The sequence below is a fragment of the Lynx rufus genome, unplaced genomic scaffold (assembly GCF_022079265.1).
Source record: "Lynx rufus isolate CCGP_SWC_20201006 ecotype Redwood Valley unplaced genomic scaffold, mLynRuf1.p SCAF_5, whole genome shotgun sequence".
NCBI classification, from domain to species: domain Eukaryota; kingdom Metazoa; phylum Chordata; class Mammalia; order Carnivora; family Felidae; genus Lynx; species Lynx rufus.
The window spans coordinates 84,511,774-84,516,715 of record NW_025814867.1 but is presented as its reverse complement, the minus strand read 5'-3'; the positions used below and the strand labels follow the sequence as shown (position 1 = coordinate 84,516,715).

Genomic DNA, 4,942 nt, shown 5'->3' with positions numbered 1-4,942 from the left:
CATGCTATTTCAGGGCTCAGTGCTTTTGAACATGTTTCCCTCTGTTGGAAGAGGGAACCTCTGTCTTGTCTGACTGATGAGCGCCCCTCTTTTCCACGCTCAGAACTTCCACTCCCCTGTCCTCCTTCCCCACACAGGGCAGGGCTGAACTCTCTCTCTCCTGAGCCTCACTGTGCCCTGTGTTCTCTTCCGTCCTGTCTCCCATTAACACTCACTACGGGCTGTGTTTATGTGCGTGTCTCCCTCTTGGACTGTGAGCCCCTCAAGAGCCAAGGCTGTCCCTACACTCAGCACATTGCCTGGCACAAGGAAGGGATGCAGGGAACATTTGTCAAGTGCATTCATGTAGTCAGTATTTATCGAACATTAACTTTATTCCAAGCACAACGTTGCAGGGGCCCCAGCAGTGCATGCAATGATATCCCTGTCGCGGGGCATTATAGCTCAATCCGTGAACCGATGTAGCCGGAGCGTGTGGACCGATCTGTGCGTCATGCGTGTGTGTACACGTGTATCTGTGCCGGCTGGAACCCTGGGTTCTTCTCAGGAAACCAGAACATTTCAGAACAAATCAGTCTTTTTCCATGCGGCTCCTTTGTGAATTAAGAAGCATAAATCTCTGATCTATTTTAAAGCAGGGAAAGGGAAGTCTGTGGAGGCTAAAATAACTTTCTCAAGGTCACTGAGTTGTGTGGTTGGTCCCTCCCCCCCCCCCCCCCCCAGGGAAGCCTTGCCTGGGACCCAGCTCAGACCGGAGGGGGGGGAGGGGTGACTCTGACCCCACCAAGCCCTGCCCATTCACGTGGGAGGCGAGGGGGTCCCCAGGGTTGCCTGTAGGGGACAGGCAGGCTGTGTGGGTACCTGTCACCAGGCAGGAGCCCCTCCCAGGAGCTGGTCCAAAGCCTCAGAGGCGGAGCAGAAGCCCAGCAGAAGCCCGTGTGCTGTTTGTGGTGAGGAGGGCTCTGTTCTCAGTGGTTTATTTATGCAATTCCTGGAGTGAGAGAGAAGGTTTGCAGCTGGGGCTGAAGTAAATACCAGGTCCTGGGGAGCTCAGCAAATGATAATGCAAAGCCCTGAAGCAAAAGAAGAGGGAGGTGGAGAGGGAGAGGGGGAAGAGGGGGAGGGGGAGGGGAGGAGGGGTGGAGAGAGGAAGGAGGCGGAGGGGAGGGAGAGAAGCTGAGATCTGGTGCCCCTCAGGCTGAGTCCTGATTGAGCTGTGGAGAGGGAGGAAAGATTCGGTTTGCCCTGACAATTCTGTAAAGGTGTCAACTCCGCTTTGCCACCCCAATTCATTTCTGCCTTGAAACAGACCTCCCCACCTCAGCTCGGAGCATTCTTTCTTCTTGCATTCGGAGGTGTGACAACTTTGGGCTGCCTGGGTTCCTTATTCAGGACTCCCCTCCTTCCTGCCCTCACCACCTCCTAAATTCCAGACTTGACCGCTCTTGGGACAGAGAAGAATGAGGGTAAGGTGTGGCCTCCCAAAGGCCAGAAAGGAAAGGCGACAGCTCTCACCACAGGAGTGTCAGTCTCCAGGGCAGGCTGGGGACAGTGGGAGGGCCTGCACCCCAGCAGAGGCCCAGGTCTGCCTGCCCTGGCCGTGGCCCGGGGAGCTTGCCCAATCTCCCTTGAGGTAGCTACTCCAGCTCTGAGCCTCTGTTAGATTCCGTAACAGGCTCTCCCAGTTCCAAGCAAATAAAGAGCCTCCCTGTGGCTCCAAGAAAGTGACTTGGAGGTGGCCGAGAAATGCCAGCTGCTGTCAGGTAACCTGAACCCTGAAACCCAGATTACTCAGCAAGCCTCAGGCTGTGCCAGGGGCCTCCCTCCGGCAAGCCCTGGGCCTTCTCTCACACCCAACGCAGTTTCTTTCTGTCACTTCAGTCTTCTGCTGATGGGCCAAGGCCTCCTACTCACTTACTTGTCGTGACCACACATGCCCTTCCACTTTTGGGGGGTCACTTGCCTCCTCTGTGGGCCCATCAACACACCCAAATAGAGCAGAGTGCAAGGAGGCCAAACGGATTGAAACAGCTTAAACTGGAGAGAAAGGGGAAGCGAATTCTTGCGCACTGAGGGGTTGTGATGTGAGGGGAGAGCAGTCTGGAATGCTGGGTCTGAAGTGTGCTGGGACCCCGTGTGCGGTGACTGCCCCCATCCTCCCTTCCAGACATCTGGCGACAATACAGAAAACGGAGGCTGCTTCAGCAGGGCCCGACACAGTGGACAGGGCCCTCCCCAGAACTCGAGAGCCCAACATCAGCTTCTTGGGACCAGCCTGATGGCACAGGAGAGCCCAGTGTTCCGGACGCTCTCCCTGTCTTCCCTCCTTTTCCGCTATAGAGAGCTTGGCATAGATTTGGTGCCCGATCTAGTGCCCAGTACATGATAGGTGCTAAACACATTTGCTGAATGAATGAATGAATGATTAAAACATGAACCGGATGGAGAGGGGAGTAGAAAGAGCTGGAAGAAGCAGAAATCGAGAGTGGGCCGAGCCTGGGAACCAGGGTGGAGGGGTGAGAGTTGAAGGGGGGTTCTGTGTTCTGGGGCAGATAAAGTACACTTGCAACTCACGAATCATACCCATCTAACTGGGACACTGACATAAATATTCCACAGTTCACAGTGTCTGCCCATACTGACCCCCATGTGGCAGCAGGCGTATTGGGATAGCAATTCAGGGGATTCTGGTCTCAAAGCTGGAGGACCCCTAGGACCATATGGTCCGATGCTCCCAAATTACAGATAAAGAAACAGTTAAAGGAAGGCAAGTGACATTGCCAAGGTCATCATGAGTTGGAGCAGGGACCATCTCCGGGTCAGGTTCTTCTGGCTCCACCTGTCCTCATCCAGGGGATTGGAAGAGGCATCTTTTCCTGGGTGACATTGACTGATGGCTATGACTCATTAGCACATGGAACCAGTCAGACCTGGCCTTTCTCTGCCCTCTCTTTTGAAATTATCTTCAGCCCCGGAGCCTCTTGTAACCTCTTCTCTACTTCACCAGCTGCTCTCACCTCCCAACCTGCCTGGAATCCCCAGCCTTTTAAAAAAAGAAGCACGTGTTTTGCATGAATCATCTCAGGGGGCCCCTTAGAAGAAACTCTTTACTTACACCTAACCTCCCAGAGACTGAGAGGCCAGTGTCTCATTCATGTGTTTCTCCACGGTGGCAGCACATAGTAGGGGCTCAGTCAGAGTTGAGTGTTGGGGGCAGGCAGAAAAGGATGGAGACCAGAACTCCAGGCAGCCTGGGGAGCCATGAGCTTTCTGACCTTCGGTTGTGGGTTTTCTCAGCCAAGCCCTGAAGCCTGTGGTGTGGCAAGGAGAAGTGACTTTATGTGCCTGTAAGAGAAGCAAAGGTGTTTGCTATTAGACCTGCATTTATACTCAGATATAGTCAAAGGACTGAAGGAGGCTCCCAAACCCAATTAAAATCAAACCAGATCAAGTTAGTAGGTAAGTCTTAGGCATCGGGGACGAGAGCTGGAATAGGCTGGTGAGCCCCTTGCCTTTTAATATGAATTTCCAGACACGCAAGCACAAGCTTCCTCCAATAACAATGCATGACTCAGTTCCGGTCTAATTCTGGAGTTAATATCTCCCATCCACATGCAGTCAAGAGCAGCTGGGTGACAGGCACTGGCATGGAGACATCATGTGGATTTTGTTTTGATGGCTCTTTTGGACTGGGGTCTGCAAAAATACATATTCAGTTACTTAAACGTTTCAATCAAAGGCAGAAAGAAAAACACGAGGAATGGCTTTCAACCACACTTCAAAGATGGCAGCTAAGATGCTCTTATAAGGTCATAACCAAAGTCAAGGAGGAGTTTAGAGATTCCCAGCCTGGACTTGTTATAGCCCATAGTGTTTTTTGTAGCTTCAACTGATGTCATAGGTTGCTCAAAATACAATTAAGTATACTTTAGCCTAAAGATTTACACACACACACACATACACACACACGCACACACACATCATGTGATGCCTGATTAGCCACATTTGCCACATTTGCAGTTTTGCTAAGGGTTGGCTTGTGGGACAAGAATGAACAAGAAATTAAGTAACACACAGGCAACTCATATCCAAATGTGGCAGGTCACTGAAATTACCTTTGAAAGAAAAAAAAAAAAGAAAGAAAGAAACCTTTACAAAATAAAAACCCTCAAATCAGAAAAAAAAAAAATACAAAATGTCGTACAGAGAGGAAAATTACTATTAAAGGAAAATAACAGATGGAACCAAATCCTGAAAACTTTCAACGTTTGACTGTCATTGTTCCACGGTGGTTAGGGATAATTTGAGAAATAAAATAACATAACTTTCCTAAGTTACTGTAGCAAAATGCATTGAAGTGGACCAAGCCGGGTTTTAATTGTGTCATATAAAGGGTGTGGTGGGAAAGCAGGCTAAAACGAGGGGTGGGGTCTTTTTGAGGGGTCTTGTAGGCCCCTCCGAAGGAGTTTGAACTTCATGGGCAGTGAAGGCTATGGAAGATTCCGAAGGGGAGAGGGGGGAAGGTGGGAGCTGGGTTCAGTTGGAAGTAAAGCCCAGTTCAGAGGATGTAGCAATGGCTGATGTGCAAAAGAGGAAAGACTCTCTAGCTGGGGTAAAGGTGACGCTGTGGCGGGATTTCGATAGAATTATCTGAGCTCTTGGTGGATGGTGATGGCAGGCAGGTGTGACAGGAAGGGAGAAATAAAAGACAGTTCTGAGCCTGGATATCTGGGAGAACTATTAGATCCTCAAGTGCTACTCTGGCCAGAATGGTAGCCACTGGCCCCCCGTGTCTACTGAGCACTTGAAATGCGGTTAGTCTGAATTGAGATGTGCTCTCAGTATAACACGTATACCTATTTCAAAGACTAAGTACCAAAAGAGAACATAAAATATCCCATTAATAATTTTGCATGTGGATTACATGTTGGAATAATATTTG

General features: G+C 50.3%; 1 long non-coding RNA gene across 1 annotated transcript; it reads right to left on the bottom strand.

Annotated features, from left to right (window-relative positions):
- Nucleotides 1-355: 355 nt before the first annotated feature.
- LOC124527045 (uncharacterized) lies at nt 356-3,506 on the bottom strand. Its single transcript, XR_006965792.1, has 4 exons — nt 3,444-3,506; nt 3,116-3,345; nt 862-991; nt 356-593 (listed from the first exon to the last, which is right to left on the bottom strand). It is a non-coding gene; the product is annotated as an uncharacterized LOC124527045 (long non-coding RNA).
- Between the last annotated feature and the right edge of the window lie 1,436 nt (nt 3,507-4,942).